Source organism: Pleurodeles waltl, chromosome 3_1, assembly GCF_031143425.1.
Source record: "Pleurodeles waltl isolate 20211129_DDA chromosome 3_1, aPleWal1.hap1.20221129, whole genome shotgun sequence".
Classification (NCBI taxonomy): domain Eukaryota; kingdom Metazoa; phylum Chordata; class Amphibia; order Caudata; family Salamandridae; genus Pleurodeles; species Pleurodeles waltl.
This window is the reverse complement of record NC_090440.1, coordinates 1,219,398,482-1,219,415,712: the sequence shown is the minus strand read 5'-3', so window position 1 is coordinate 1,219,415,712 and position 17,231 is coordinate 1,219,398,482.

Genomic DNA, 17,231 nt, shown 5'->3' with positions numbered 1-17,231 from the left:
TCAGCTACTTATCTGGCAGATTGGGTAACAATCATCACATGTCACAACACAGCTTTAAATTGTGCACATTTATATGATCTGTACTCACCAACATGTCCACCAATCCTGATTCCCAGGTGGTCCAGCAGATCTTGCTCCCTGGAGATCAGATCAGCCCAGCGGTGCTTCAATTGATGGTCATTCCTTTGGCTACCATATAGACGCACCAAGTGATGGCGCACCTTCCCCCACCGGACTTTACGGGCCTCCGTGTGATACCCCTGTATCACCCTACCCCCAGCCTCCAGCATAAGTGGGAGGAAATGGCAAACAAGCCATATAAACCCCCCCAATTCCTCCTCACCCATCCTGGAAAGCCGTGGCCTACCAGACATGTCAGCACTGAAAAAGGGGAAAAAGTAGTAGAAAAAGGAAAAGGGGGGAAATGGGGAAAGGTAGAGTGGGGAATTACAAAGAAACCTTAAGAAGAAGAGCCCAACTATCCCCTATATTACAGTACCCACAACAGACTCCCACAGACAATAAATCCAACACTGGACTTGACAAATTATGACAACACAGACTCAGACAGTATTCTACAACAAGACAATGATGACAAAAGCACAAGTGAGATGGCACACTAGACACAAAAGCACTAATACACAGGACAACACTTTGCACACAGCCACACAGTCTAGAATAATCTGAGACTGCAAAGTGAAAGTGAAAGTACACCCACTGTACAGATTCTGTAAACAGGATATCCTATTACATCACATCCTGCATAAAATGGCCACCGTTTTTTCCCACTATGCGTCATATTTTCACGCATACAGCTTGTGCGTCATATTTTTTGACGCACAGGAGTGCAAATAATGCAGAGTCAAAACATTTTTCATTATTGGGATATAATATTTGTTTGAGGCATATTTTACAGTTCTAGAGTTGAAAATTAAGCCGCAGCAAAATATGATATCTATTTATGAAAAATATATTTGACTCAGCATTATATGCACTCATGTGCGTCAGAAATAATGACGCACAAGCTGTATGCGTGGAAATATGACGCATAATGGAGAAAAAAACGAGGCCATGTTATGCAGGATATTATGATATCTATTTATGAAATATATTTTTGACTCTGCATTATCTGCACTCCTGTGCGTCAAAAATTATGACGCACAAGCTGTATGCGTGGAAATATGATGCATTATGACAAATATGTCTTTCATTTGTCCAATTGAGAAATGAATTTTGTCATGACCAAACGGTGCTAAGTGATAAACTTTGGGGTTAGCTATAGCAAATGTCCCTTATAGGATGTATAGAAGGTATTCCCAGTGCAATAGTAATGATTGGCCAGAATGGATATTACTCATAATTGTACACATATGTAGGTAATTGCTGATTGCTAATTTCAAAATATGAATGAGATACCAGGATGTATTCCTTAGCAAAATTGTGTCCACATGTATCAAGCTATTCAAAATTGCATAAAGGCCAATTAGGTAGTGCAATTGTCGCCTAAACATTTTTTGGGGGTAACCATGTGTGAGAAAGTAGCCTCTTTCTAGCCTTGTTACCCCCACTTTTGGCCTGTTTGTGACTGTATGTCAGGGTGTTTGTCACTGTTTTCACTGTCTCACTGGGATCCTGATAGCCAGGCCTCAGTGCTCATAGTGAAAACACTATGTTTTCAGTATGTTTGTTATGTGTCACTGGGATCCTGCTGGTCAGGACCCCAGTGCTCATAAGTTTGTGGCCTATATGTATGTGTCACTGGGACCCTGTCACACAGGGCCCCAGTGCTCATAGGTGTGCATGTATATGTTCCCTGTGTGGTGCCTAACTGTCTCACTGAGGCTCTGCTAACCAGAACCTCAGTGGTTATGCTCTCTCATTACTTCCAAATTGTCACTGACAGGCTAGTGACCATTTTTACCAATTTAAATTGGCTTACTGGAACACCCTTATAATTCCCTAGTATATGGTACTGAGGTACCCAGGGTATTGGGGTTCCAGGAGATCCCTATGGGCTGCAGCATTTCTTTTGCCACCCATAGGGAGCTCTGACAATTCTTACACAGGCCTGCCACTGCAGCCTGAGTGAAATAACGTCCACGTTATTTCACAGCCATTTTACACTGCACTTAAGTAACTTATAAGTCACCTATGTGTCTAACCTTTACCTGGTAAAGGTTAGGTGCAAAGTTACTTAGTGTGAGGGCACCCTGGCACTAGCCAAGGTGCCCCCACATTGTTCAGAGCCAATTCCCTGAACTTTGTGAGTGCGGGGACACCATTACACGCGTGCACTACATATAGGTCACTACCTATATGTAGCTTCACAATGGTAACTCCGAATATGGCCATGTAACATGTCTATGATCATGGAATTGCCCCCTCTATGCCATCCTGGCATAGTTGGCACAATCCCATGATCCCAGTGGTCTGTAGCACAGACCCTGGTACTGCCAAACTGCCCTTCCTGGGGTTTCACTGCAGCTGCTGCTGCTGCCAACCCCTCACACAGGCAGCTGCCCTCCTGGGGTCCAGCCAGGCCTGGCCCAGGATGGCAGAACAATGAACTTCCTCTGAGAGAGGGTGTGACACCCTCTCCCTTTGGAAAATGGTGTGAAGGCAGGGGAGGAGTAGCCTCCCCCAGCCTCTGGAAATGCTTTGTTGGGCACAGAGGTGCCCAATTCTGCATAAGCCAGTCTACACCGGTTCAGGGACCCCTTAGTCCCTGCTCTGGCGCGAAACTGGACAAAGGAAAGGGGAGTGACCACTCCCCTGACCTGCACCTCCCCTGGGAGGTGTCCAGAGCTCCTCCAGTGTGCTCCAGACCTCTGCCATCTTGGAAACAGAGGTGCTGCTGGCACACTGGACTGCTCTGAGTGGCCAGTGCCACCAGGTGACGTCAGAGACTCCTGCTGATAGGCTCCTTCAGGTGTTAGTAGCCTATCCTCTCTCCTAAGTAGCCAAACCCTCTTTTCTGGCTATTTAGGGTCTCTGTCTCTGGGGAAACTTCAGATAACGAATGCACGAGCTCAGCCGAGTTCCTCTGCATCTCCCTCTTCACCTTCTGATAAGGAAACGACCGCTGACCGCGCTGGAAGCCTGCAAACCTGCAACATAGTAGCAAAGACGACTACTGCAACTCTGTAACGCTGATCCTGCTGCCTTCTCGACTGTTTTCCTACTTGTGCATGCTGTGGGGGTAGCCTGCCTCCTCTCTGCACCAGAAGCTCCGAAGAAATCTCCCGTGGGTCGACGGAATCTTCCCCCTGCAACCGCAGGCACCAAAAAGCTGCATCACTGGTCCCTTGGGTCTCCTCTCAGCATGACGAGCGAGGTCCCTCGAATCCAGCGACGCTGTCCAAGTAACCCCCACAGTCCAGTGACTCTTCAGCCCAAGTTTGGTGGAGGTAAGTCCTTGCCTCACCTCGCTGGGCTGCATTGCTGGGAACCGCGACTTTGCAGCTACTCCGGCCCCTGTGCACTTCCGGTGGAAATCCTTCATGCACAGCCAAGCCTGGGTCCACGGCACTCTAACCTGCATTGCACGACTTTCTAAGTTGGTCTCCGGCGACGTGGGACTCCTTTGTGCAACTTCGGCGAGCACCGTTTCACGCATCCTCGTAGTGCCTGTTTCTGGCACTTCTCCGGGTGCTACGTGCTTCAGTGAGGGCTCTTTGTCTTGCTCGACGTCCCCTCTCTCTTCAGGTCTAATTTGCGACCTCCTGGTCCCTCCTGGGCCCCAGCAGCGTCCAAAAACGCCAAACGCACGATTTGCGTCTAGCAAGGCTTGTTGGCATCCTTCCGGCAGGAAAACACTTTTGTACGACTCTCCAAGGCGAGAGGGATCCGTCCACCAAAGGGGAAGTCTCTAGCCCTTTTCGTTCCTGCAGAAACCTCAGCTTCTTCTGTCCAGTCGAAGCTTCTTTGCACCCGCAGCTGGCATTTCCTGGGCATCTGCCCATCTCCGACTTGCTTGTGACTTTTGGACTTGGTCCCCTTGTTCCACAGGTACCCTAGATTGGAAATCCACAGTTGTTGCATTGCTGGTTTGTGTCTTTCCTGCATTATTCCTCTAACACGACTCTTTTGTCCTTAGGGGAACTTTAGTGCACTTTGCACTCACTTTCCAGGGTCTTGGGGAGGGTTATTTTGCTAACTCTCACTATTTTCTAATAGTCCCAGCGACCCTCTACAAGGTCACATAGGTTTGGGGTCCATTCGTGGTTCGCATTCCACTTCTGGAGTATATGGTTTGTGTTGCCCCTATCCCTATGTTTCCCCATTGCATCCTATTGTAACTATACATTGTTTGCACTGTTTTCTAAGACTATACTGCATATTTTTGCTATTGTGTATATATATCTTGTGTATATTTCCTATCCTCTCACTGAGGGTACACTCTAAGATACTTTGGCATATTGTCATAAAAATAAAGTACCTTTATTTTTAGTATAACTGTGTATTGTGTTTTCTTATGATATTGTGCATATGACACTAAGTGGTACTGTAGTAGCTTCACACGTCTCCTAGTTCAGCCTAAGCTGCTCTGCTAAGCTACCATTATCTATCAGCCTAAGCTGCTAGACACCCTATACACTAATAAGGGATAACTGGGCCTGGTGCAAGGTGCAAGTACCCCTTGGTACTCACTACAAGCCAGTCCAGCCTCCTACATTGGTTGTGCAGTGGTGGGATAAGTGCTTGAGACTACTTACCACTCTTGTCATTGTACTTTTCATAAGAGAAAAATATACAAAACAAGGTCAGTGTATATACACATAGCCAAAAAGTTTTGCATTTCCTCTTTTCACTCTTTTCTAAGTGCTGAAAAGTACTTCTAAACTTTCAAAAAGTTCTTAAAAGTTTAAAAAGTTTTTTTCTGTCTTTCCAAAAAGTTCTGAAAACTTTTTTCTCTTTTTCTATCACTTTAACTCTCTCTAAAAAATGTCTGGCAGAGGAAAAAATGTTGAACTGTCCAAACTTGCATATGATCACCTTAGCTGGAAAGGAGCAAGGAGTCTCTGCATAGAGAGAGGTTTGAGTGTAGGGAAGAATCCTTCCATAGAACTGTTAATTAATATGCTTAGAGTACAGGATAAGGCCATAAGTGCCCAATCTGTAGAAAAAGTAGCTAATGGTTCTCAATCTGATCCAGGGACTCCCCCAGGAAAAGATTCAGGAAAGAAACTTCTCAGCCTGCCCATTACTAGACAGTCTAGCATAGTTGGTACAGAGGTTGAATCACACCATACTGATGGTGTGCTCTCACATTATACTGGTAGCCAAGCTGTTAGGGTGCCCTCTGTAAGGGACAGGTCTCCTTCTGTTCATTCCCATCATACCTCTGTATCTAGAAATGTCCCTCCCACCCACCCTGATGACAGATTGTTAGAAAGGGAGCTCAATAGATTGAGAGTGGAACAAACCAGACTGAAGCTCAAGAAGCAACAGCTGGATTTGGATAGACAGTCTTTAGAATTAGAGAAGGAAAGACAGAAGTTGGGTTTAGATACCCATGGTGGCAGCAGCAGTATTCCCCATAGTCATCCTGCAAAAGAGCATGATTCCAGGAATCTGCACAAGATAGTTCCCCCTTATAAGGAGGGGGATGACATTAACAAGTGGTTTGCTGCACTTGAGAGGGCCTGTGTTGTACAGGATGTCCCTCAAAGGCAGTGGGCTGCTATCCTATGGCTATCATTTAGTGGAAAAGGTAGGGATAGGCTCCTTACTGTGAAAGAAAATGATGCCAATAATTTTACAGTTCTTAAGAATGCACTCCTGGATGGTTATGGCTTAACCACTGAACAGTACAGGATAAAGTTCAGAGAGACCAAAAAGGAGTCTTCACAAGACTGGGTTGATTTCATTGACCATTCAGTGAAGGCCTTGGAGGGGTGGTTACATGGCAGTAAAGTTACTGATTATGAAAGCCTGTATAACACAATCCTGAGAGAGCATATACTTAATAATTGTGTGTCTGATTTGTTGCACCAGTACCTGGTAGACTCTGATCTGACCTCTCCCCAAGAATTGGGAAAGAAGGCAGACAAATGGGTCAGAACAAGGGTGAACAGAAAAGTTCATACAGGGGGTGACAAAGATGGCAATAAGAAGAAAGATGGTGAAAAATCTCAAGATAAGCATGGGGATAAGGGTAAAACCAAAGATCCCACTTCAAATCTTAAACACTCTTCAGAGGGTGGGGATAAAACAAATTCTTCCTCTTCTTCCCAACCTGCACACATTAAAAAGCCTTGGTGCTTTGTGTGTAAAAATAGAGGCCATAGGCCAGGGGATAAGTCCTGTCCAGGTAAACCCCCTGAGCCTACCACCACTAATACATCAAGCTCTAGTGCCCCTAGCAGTAGTGGTACTAGTGGTGGGACTGCTGGCAACAGTCAAGCAAAGGGTGTAGTTGGGTTCACTTATGGGTCCATAGTGGAAACTGATGTAATCAGTCCCAAGACAGTTTCTGTCACCCCTAGTGGCATTGGCCTTGCCACACTGGCTGCTTGTCCCCTTACAATGGATAAGTACAGGCAGACAGTTTCAATAAATGGTGTTGAGGCCTTGGCCTACAGGGACACAGGTGCCAGTTTCACTTTGGTGACTGAAAACCTAGTGCCTCCTGAACAACACATCATTGGACAACAGTATAAGATTATTGATGTCCATAACTCCACTAAGTTTCTTCCCTTAGCTATAATTCAGTTTAGTTGGGGTGGAGTTACTGGCCCTAAGCAGGTGGTGGTATCACCTAGCTTACCTGTAGACTGTCTCTTAGGTAATGACCTAGAGGCCTCAGGTTGGGCTGATGTAGAGTTTTATGCCCATGCAGCCATGCTGGGCATCCCTGAGGAATTGTTCCCTCTCATTTCAAGTGAAATGAAAAAGCAAAGGAGAGAAGGCCTGAAAACTCAGGATCCCTCTCCATCAACAGGTAAAAAGGGTATCACAGTATCCCCTAACCACCCTACCATTCAGGATACCATTCCTGTGGTGGGAGAAACCTCTCCTGGGGTGGCACCTGTTCCAAGGGAATCATCAGCTGGCAAAGCTGGACTCCCTGAGGTGGAAGTACCTCTCTGTGGGATAACTAACATTGGTGAGAAACACAGCACCATTTTAGTTAACATGGAGCATCCCTCCAATCCTCCCAGAGAAACTTTAGTGCAGAAACCCTGCACTACCTCACAACACTTAGGACAGCATCCCTGCCCTAGTGTGGAGCTCATAGGACAGCATCCCTGCCCTGCTCCAACTCAAGAGAAACAGCATCCCTGTTCTCTCTTCCAGCCAGATGGACAAAGTTTTTGCCCAGCTATGGCTTTTCTGAGACAGCATCCCTGTCTGGCATTTCCATCACTACAAATAGGTTCAGTGGACAATTCCCACTGCTCTAAACTAAAACTTACTGATAGAAACTCTGAAAATACATCTTCACATTGTTGCTTAGCTAAAAAACTTCAAACAGGGTGGTTTACATCCCCACAGGGAAGTAACCATATAGTGGATGATAAAGGGAGTAACCAGTCTATTGCAGAGCTACTCTCTACTTATCACCACTTAGACAATAAAGTCTCAACTGGCCAAGGTTAGCCTTATTGTCCTTCGTTTGGGGGGGGGTTGTGTGAGAAAGTAGCCTCTTTCTAGCCTTGTTACCCCCACTTTTGGCCTGTTTGTGACTGTATGTCAGGGTGTTTGTCACTGTTTTCACTGTCTCACTGGGATCCTGATAGCCAGGCCTCAGTGCTCATAGTGAAAACACTATGTTTTCAGTATGTTTGTTATGTGTCACTGGGATCCTGCTGGTCAGGACCCCAGTGCTCATAAGTTTGTGGCCTATATGTATGTGTCACTGGGACCCTGTCACACAGGGCCCCAGTGCTCATAGGTGTGCATGTATATGTTCCCTGTGTGGTGCCTAACTGTCTCACTGAGGCTCTGCTAACCAGAACCTCAGTGGTTATGCTCTCTCATTACTTCCAAATTGTCACTGACAGGCTAGTGACCATTTTTACCAATTTAAATTGGCTTACTGGAACACCCTTATAATTCCCTAGTATATGGTACTGAGGTACCCAGGGTATTGGGGTTCCAGGAGATCCCTATGGGCTGCAGCATTTCTTTTGCCACCCATAGGGAGCTCTGACAATTCTTACACAGGCCTGCCACTGCAGCCTGAGTGAAATAACGTCCACGTTATTTCATAGCCATTTTACACTGCACTTAAGTTACTTATAAGTCACCTATGTGCCTAACCTTTACCTGGTAAAGGTTAGGTGCAAAGTTACTTAGTGTGAGGGCACCCTGGCACTAGCCAAGGTGCCCCCACATTGTTCAGAGCCAATTCCCTGAACTTTGTGAGTGCGGGGACACCATTACACGCGTGCACTACATATAGGTCACTACCTATATGTAGCTTCACAATGGTAACTCCGAATATGGCCATGTAACATGTCTATGATCATGGAATTGCCCCCTCTATGCCATCCTGGCATAGTTGGCACAATCCCATGATCCCAGTGGTCTGTAGCACAGACCCTGGTACTGCCAAACTGCCCTTCCTGGGGTTTCACTGCAGCTGCTGCTGCTGCCAACCCCTCAGACAGGCAGCTGCCCTCCTGGGGTCCAGCCAGGCCTGGCCCAGGATGGCAGAACAAAGAACTTCCTCTGAGAGAGGGTGTGACACCCTCTCCCTTTGGAAAATGGTGTGAAGGCAGGGGAGGAGTAGCCTCCCCCAGCCTCTGGAAATGCTTTGTTGGGCACAGAGGTGCCCAATTCTGCATAAGCCAGTCTACACCGGTTCAGGGACCCCTTAGCCCCTGCTCTGGCGCGAAACTGGACAAAGGAAAGGGGAGTGACCACTCCCCTGACCTGCACCTCCCCTGGGAGGTGTCCAGAGCTCCTCCAGTGTGCTCCAGACCTCTGCCATCTTGGAAACAGAGGTGCTGCTGGCACACTGGACTGCTCTGAGTGGCCAGTGCCACCAGGTGACGTCAGAGACTCCTGCTGATAGGCTCCTTCAGGTGTTAGTAGCCTATCCTCTCTCCTAAGTAGCCAAACCCTCTTTTCTGGCTATTTAGGGTCTCTGTCTCTGGGGAAACTTCAGATAATGAATGCACGAGCTCAGCCGAGTTCCTCTGCATCTCCCTCTTCACCTTCTGATAAGGAAACGACCGCTGACCGCGCTGGAAGCCTGCAAACCTGCAACATAGTAGCAAAGACGACTACTGCAACTCTGTAACGCTGATCCTGCCGCCTTCTCAACTGTTTTCCTACTTGTGCATGCTGTGGGGGTAGCCTGCCTCCTCTCTGCACCAGAAGCTCCGAAGAAATCTCCCGTGGGTCGACGGAATCTTCCCCCTGCAACCGCAGGCACCAAAAAGCTGCATCACCGGTCCCTTGGGTCTCCTCTCAGCACGACGAGCGAGGTCCCTCGAATCTAGCGACGCTGTCCAAGTGACCCCCACAGTCCAGTGACTCTTCATCCCAAGTTTGGTGGAGGTAAGTCCTTGCCTCACCTCGCTGGGCTGCATTGCTGGGAACCGCGACTTTGCAGCTACTCCGGCCCCTGTGCACTTCCGGTGGAAATCCTTCGTGCACAGCCAAGCCTGGGTCCACGGCACTCTAACCTGCATTGCACGACTTTCTAAGTTGGTCTCCGGCGACGTGGGACTCCTTTGTGCAACTTCGGCGAGCACCGTTTCACGCATCCTCGTAGTGCCTGTTTCTGGCACTTCTCCGGGTGCTACCTGCTTCAGTGAGGGCTCTTTGTCTTGCTCGATGTCCCCTCTCTCTTCAGGTCCAATTTGCGACCTCCTGGTCCCTCCTGGGCCCCAGCAGTGTCCAAAAACCCCAAACGCACGATATGCGTCTAGCAAGGCTTGTTGGCATCCTTCCGGCAGGAAAACACTTTTGCACGACTCTCCAAGGCGAGGGGGATGCGTCCACCAAAGGGGAAGTCTCTAGCCCTTTTCGTTCCTGCAGAAACCTCAGCTTCTTCTGTCCAATCGAAGCTTCTTTGCACCCACAGCTGGCATTTCCTGGGCATCTGCCCATCTCCGACTTGCTTGTGACTTTTGGACTTGGTCCCCTTGTTCCACAGGTACCCTAGATTGGAAATCCACAGTTGTTGCATTGCTGGTTTGTGTCTTTCCTGCATTATTCCTCTAACACAACTCTTTTGTCCTTAGGGGAACTTTAGTGCACTTTGCACTCACTTTCCAGGGTCTTGGGGAGGGTTATTTTGCTAACTCTCACTATTTTCTAATAGTCCCAGCGACCCTCTACAAGGTCACATAGGTTTGGGGTCCATTCGTGGTTCGCATTCCACTTCTGGAGTATATGGTTTGTGTTGCCCCTATCCCTATGTTTCCCCATTGCATCCTATGGTAACTATACATTGTTTGCACTGTTTTCTAAGACTATACTGCATATTTTTGCTATTGTGTATATATATCTTGTGTATATTTCCTATCCTCTCACTGAGGGTACACTCTAAGATACTTTGGCATATTGTCATAAAAATAAAGTACCTTTATTTTTAGTATAACTGTGTATTGTGTTTTCTTATGATATTGTGCATATGACACTAAGTGGTACTGTAGTAGCTTCACACGTCTCCTAGTTCAGCCTAAGCTGCTCTGCTAAGCTACCATTATCTATCAGCCTAAGCTGCTAGACACCCTATACACTAATAAGGGATAACTGGGCCTGGTGCAAGGTGCAAGTACCCCTTGGTACTCACTACAAGCCAGTCCAGCCTCCTACATTGGTTGTGCAGTGGTGGGATAAGTGCTTGAGACTACTTACCACTCTTGTCATTGTACTTTTCATAAGAGAAAAATATACAAAACAAGGTCAGTGTATATACACATAGCCAAAAAGTTTTGCATTTCCTCTTTTCACTCTTTTCTAAGTGCTGAAAAGTACTTCTAAACTTTCAAAAAGTTCTTAAAAGTTGAAAAAGTTTTTTTCTGTCTTTCCAAAAAGTTCTGAAAACTTTTTTCTCTTTTTCTATCACTTTAACTCTCTCTAAAAAATGTCTGGCACAGGAAAAAATGTTGAACTGTCCAAACTTGCATATGATCACCTTAGCTGGAAAGGAGCAAGGAGTCTCTGCATAGAGAGAGGTTTGAGTGTAGGGAAGAATCCTTCCTTAGAACTGTTAATTAATATGCTTAGAGTACAGGATAAGGCCATAAGTGCCCAATCTGTAGAAAAAGTAGCTAATGGTTCTCAATCTGATCCAGGGACTCCCCCAGGAAAAGATTCAGGAAAGAAACTTCTCAGCCTGCCCATTACTAGACAGTCTAGCATAGTTGGTACAGAGGTTGAATCACACCATACTGATGGTGTGCTCTCACATTATACTGGTAGCCAAGCTGTTAGGGTGCCCTCTGTAAGGGACAGGTCTCCTTCTGTTCATTCCCATCATACCTCTGTATCTAGAAATGTCCCTCCCACCCACCCTGATGACAGATTGTTAGAAAGGGAGCTCAATAGATTGAGAGTGGAACAAACCAGACTGAAGCTCAAGAAGCAACAGCTGGATTTGGATAGACAGTCTTTAGAATTAGAGAAGGAAAGACAGAAGTTGGGTTTAGATACCCATGGTGGCAGCAGCAGTATTCCCCATAGTCATCCTGCAAAAGAGCATGATTCCAGGAATCTGCACAAGATAGTTCCCCCTTATAAGGAGGGGGATGACATTAACAAGTGGTTTGCTGCACTTGAGAGGGCCTGTGTTGTACAGGATGTCCCTCAAAGGCAGTGGGCTGCTATCCTATGGCTATCATTTAGTGGAAAAGGTAGGGATAGGCTCCTTACTGTGAAAGAAAATGATGCCAATAATTTTACAGTTCTTAAGAATGCACTCCTGGATGGTTATGGCTTAACCACTGAACAGTACAGGATAAAGTTCAGAGAGACCAAAAAGGAGTCTTCACAAGACTGGGTTGATTTCATTGACCATTCAGTGAAGGCCTTGGAGGGGTGGTTACATGGCAGTAAAGTTACTGATTATGAAAGCCTGTATAACACAATCCTGAGAGAGCATATACTTAATAATTGTGTGTCTGATTTGTTGCACCAGTACCTGGTAGACTCTGATCTGACCTCTCCCCAAGAATTGGGAAAGAAGGCAGACAAATGGGTCAGAACAAGGGTGAACAGAAAAGTTCATACAGGGGGTGACAAAGATGGCAATAAGAAGAAAGATGGTGAAAAATCTCAAGATAAGCATGGGGATAAGGGTAAAACCAAAGATCCCACTTCAAATCTTAAACACTCTTCAGAGGGTGGGGATAAAACAAATTCTTCCTCTTCTTCCCAACCTGCACACATTAAAAAGCCTTGGTGCTTTGTGTGTAAAAATAGAGGCCATAGGCCAGGGGATAAGTCCTGTCCAGGTAAACCCCCTGAGCCTACCACCACTAATACATCAAGCTCTAGTGCCCCTAGCAGTAGTGGTACTAGTGGTGGGACTGCTGGCAACAGTCAAGCAAAGGGTGTAGTTGGGTTCACTTATGGGTCCATAGTGGAAACTGATGTAATCAGTCCCAAGACAGTTTCTGTCACCCCTAGTGGCATTGGCCTTGCCACACTGGCTGCTTGTCCCCTTACAATGGATAAGTACAGGCAGACAGTTTCAATAAATGGTGTTGAGGCCTTGGCCTACAGGGACACAGGTGCCAGTTTCACTTTGGTGACTGAAAACCTAGTGCCTCCTGAACAACACATCATTGGACAACAGTATAAGATTATTGATGTCCATAACTCCACTAAGTTTCTTCCCTTAGCTATAATTCAGTTTAGTTGGGGTGGAGTTACTGGCCCTAAGCAGGTGGTGGTATCACCTAGCTTACCTGTAGACTGTCTCTTAGGTAATGACCTAGAGGCCTCAGGTTGGGCTGATGTAGAGTTTTATGCCCATGCAGCCATGCTGGGCATCCCTGAGGAATTGTTCCCTCTCATTTCAAGTGAAATGAAAAAGCAAAGGAGAGAAGGCCTGAAAACTCAGGATCCCTCTCCATCAACAGGTAAAAAGGGTATCACAGTATCCCCTAACCACCCTACCATTCAGGATACCATTCCTGTGGTGGGAGAAACCTCTCCTGGGGTGGCACCTGTTCCAAGGGAATCATCAGCTGGCAAAGCTGGACTCCCTGAGGTGGAAGTACCTCTCTGTGGGATAACTAACATTGGTGAGAAAAACAGCACCATTTTAGTTAACATGGAGCATTCCTCCAACCCTCCCAGAGAAACTTTAGTGCAGAAACCCTGCACTACCTCACAACACTTAGGACAGCATCCCTGCCCTAGTGTGGAGCTCATAGGACAGCATCCCTGCCCTGCTCCAACTCAAGAGAAACAGCATCCCTGTTCTCTCTTCCAGCCAGATGGACAACGTTTTTGCCCAGCTATGGCTTTTCTGAGACAGCATCCCTGTCTGGCATTTCCATCACTACAAATAGGTTCAGTGGACAATTCCCACTGCTCTAAACTAAAACTTACTGATAGAAACTCTGAAAATACATCTTCACATTGTTGCTTAGCTAAAAAAACTTCAAACAGGGTGGTTTACATCCCCATAGGGAAGTAACCATATAGTGGATGATAAAGGGAGTAACCAGTCTATTGCAGAGCTACTCTCTACTTATCACCACTTAGACAATAAAGTCTCAACTGGCCAAGGTTAGCCTTATTGTCCTTCGTTTGGGGGGGGGTTGTGTGAGAAAGTAGCCTCTTTCTAGCCTTGTTACCCCCACTTTTGGCCTGTTTGTGAGTGTATGTCAGGGTGTTTGTCACTGTTTTCACTGTCTCACTGGGATCCTGATAGCCAGGCCTCAGTGCTCATAGTGAAAACACTATGAGGGTCATTCTGACCCTGGCGGCCGGTGGCCGCCAGGGCCACCGACCACGGGAGCACCGCCAACAGGCTGGCGGTGCTCCAATGAGCATTCTGACCGCAGCGGTTCAGCCGCGGTCAGAAGCGGAAAGTCAGCGGTCTCCCGCTGACTTTCCGCTGCTCTTTGGAATCCTCCATGGCTGCGGAGCGCGCTCCGCAGCCATGAGGATTCTGACCCCCCCTACCGCCATCCAGTTCATGGCGGGAAAGCCGCCATGAACAGGATGGCGGTAGGGGGGGTCGCGGGGCCCCTGGGGGCCCCTGCCGTGCCCATGCCAATGGCATGGGCACGGCAGGGGCCCCCGTAAGAGGGCCCCGAAAAGTATTTCAGTGTCTGCCTTGCAGACACTGAAATACGCGACGGGTGCCACTGCACCCGTCGCACCTTCCCACTCCGCCGGCTCGATTACGAGCCGGCATCCTCGTGGGAAGGTCGTTTTCCCCTGGGCTGGCGGGCGGTTTTACTGGAACCGCCCGCCAGCCCAGGGGAAAACTCGTAATACCCGCCGCGGTCTTTTGACCGCGGCGCGGTAATTTGGAGGGCGGGATCCTGGCGGGCGGCCTCCGCCGCCCGCCAGGGTCATAATGAGGCCCTATGTTTTCAGTATGTTTGTTATGTGTCACTGGGATCCTGCTGGTCAGGACCCCAGTGCTCATAAGTTTGTGGCCTATATGTATGTGTCACTGGGACCCTGTCACACAGGGCCCCAGTGCTCATAGGTGTGCATGTATATGTTCCCTGTGTGGTGCCTAACTGTCTCACTGAGGCTCCGCTAACCAGAACCTCAGTGGTTATGCTCTCTCATTACTTCCAAATTGTCACTGACAGGCTAGTGACCATTTTTACCAATTTAAATTGGCTTACTGGAACACCCTTATAATTCCCTAGTATATGGTACTGAGGTACCCAGGGTATTGGGGTTCCAGGAGATCCCTATGGGCTGCAGCATTTCTTTTGCCACCCATAGGGAGCTCTGACAATTCTTACACAGGCCTGCCACTGCAGCCTGAGTGAAATAACGTCCACGTTATTTCACAGCCATTTTACACTGCACTTAAGTAACTTATAAGTCACCTATGTGTCTAACCTTTACCTGGTAAAGGTTAGGTGCAAAGTTACTTAGTGTGAGGGCACCCTGGCACTAGCCAAGGTGCCCCCACATTGTTCAGAGCCAATTCCCTGAACTTTGTGAGTGCGGGGACACCATTACACGCGTGCACTACATATAGGTCACTACCTATATGTAGCTTCACAATGGTAACTCCGAATATGGCCATGTAACATGTCTATGATCATGGAATTGCCCCCTCTATGCCATCCTGGCATAGTTGGCACAATCCCATGATCCCAGTGGTCTGTAGCACAGACCCTGGTACTGCCAAACTGCCCTTCCTGGGGTTTCACTGCAGCTGCTGCTGCTGCCAACCCCTCAGACAGGCAGCTGCCCTCCTGGGGTCCAGCCAGGCCTGGCCCAGGATGGCAGAACAAAGAACTTCCTCTGAGAGAGGGTGTGACACCCTCTCCCTTTGGAAAATGGTGTGAAGGCAGGGGAGGAGTAGCCTCCCCCAGCCTCTGGAAATGCTTTGTTGGGCACAGAGGTGCCCAATTCTGCATAAGCCAGTCTACACCGGTTCAGGGACCCCTTAGCCCCTGCTCTGGCGCGAAACTGGACAAAGGAAAGGGGAGTGACCACTCCCCTGACCTGCACCTCCCCTGGGAGGTGTCCAGAGCTCCTCCAGTGTGCTCCAGACCTCTGCCATCTTGGAAACAGAGGTGCTGCTGGCACACTGGACTGCTCTGAGTGGCCAGTGCCACCAGGTGACGTCAGAGACTCCTGCTGATAGGCTCCTTCAGGTGTTAGTAGCCTATCCTCTCTCCTAAGTAGCCAAACCCTCTTTTCTGGCTATTTAGGGTCTCTGTCTCTGGGGAAACTTCAGATAACGAATGCACGAGCTCAGCCGAGTTCCTCTGCATCTCCCTCTTCACCTTCTGATAAGGAAACGACCGCTGACCGCGCTGGAAGCCTGCAAACCTGCAACATAGTAGCAAAGACGACTACTGCAACTCTGTAACGCTGATCCTGCCGCCTTCTCAACTGTTTTCCTACTTGTGCATGCTGTGGGGGTAGCCTGCCTCCTCTCTGCACCAGAAGCTCCGAAGAAATCTCCCGTGGGTCGACGGAATCTTCCCCCTGCAACCGCAGGCACCAAAAAGCTGCATCACCGGTCCCTTGGGTCTCCTCTCAGCACGACGAGCGAGGTCCCTCGAATCCAGCGACGCTGTCCAAGTGACCCCCACAGTCCAGTGACTCTTCAGCCCAAGTTTGGTGGAGGTAAGTCCTTGCCTCACCTCGCTGGGCTGCATTGCTGGGAACCGCGACTTTGCAGCTACTCCGGCCCCTGTGCACTTCCGGTGGAAATCCTTCATGCACAGCCAAGCCTGGGTCCACGGCACTCTAACCTACATTGCACGACTTTCTAAGTTGGTCTCCGGCGACGTGGGACTCCTTTGTGCAACTTCAGCGAGCACCGTTTCACGCATCCTCGTAGTGCCTGTTTCTGGCACTTCTCCGGGTGCTACCTGCTTCAGTGAGGGCTCTTTGTCTTGCTCGACGTCCCCTCTCTCTTCAGGTCTAATTTGCGACCTTCTGGTCCCTCCTGGGCCCCAGCAGCGTCCAAAAACGCCAAACGCACGATTTGCGTCTAGCAAGGCTTGTTGGCGTCCTTCCGGCAGGAAAACACTTCTGCACGACTCTCCAAGGCAAGAGGGATCCGTCCACCAAAGGGGAAGTCTCTAGCCCTTTTCGTTCCTGCAGAAACCTCAGCTTCTTCTGTCCAGTCGAAGCTTCTTTGCACCCGCAGCTGGCATTTCCTGGGCATCTGCCCATCTCCGACTTGCTTGTGACTTTTGGACTTGGTCCCCTTGTTCCACAGGTACCCTAGATTGGAAATCCACAGTTGTTGCATTGCTGGTTTGTGTCTTTCCTGCATTATTCCTCTAACACGACTCTTTTGTCCTTAGGGGAACTTTAGTGCACTTTGCACTCACTTTCCAGGGTCTTGGGGAGGGTTATTTTGCTAACTCTCACTATTTTCTAATAGTCCCAGCGACCCTCTACAAGGTCACATAGGTTTGGGGTCCATTCGTGGTTCGCATTCCACTTCTGGAGTATATGGTTTGTGTTGCCCCTATCCCTATGTTTCCCCATTGCATCCTATGGTAACTATACATTGTTTGCACTGTTTTCTAAGACTATACTGCATATTTTTGCTATTGTGTATATATATCTTGTGTATATTTCCTATCCTCTCACTG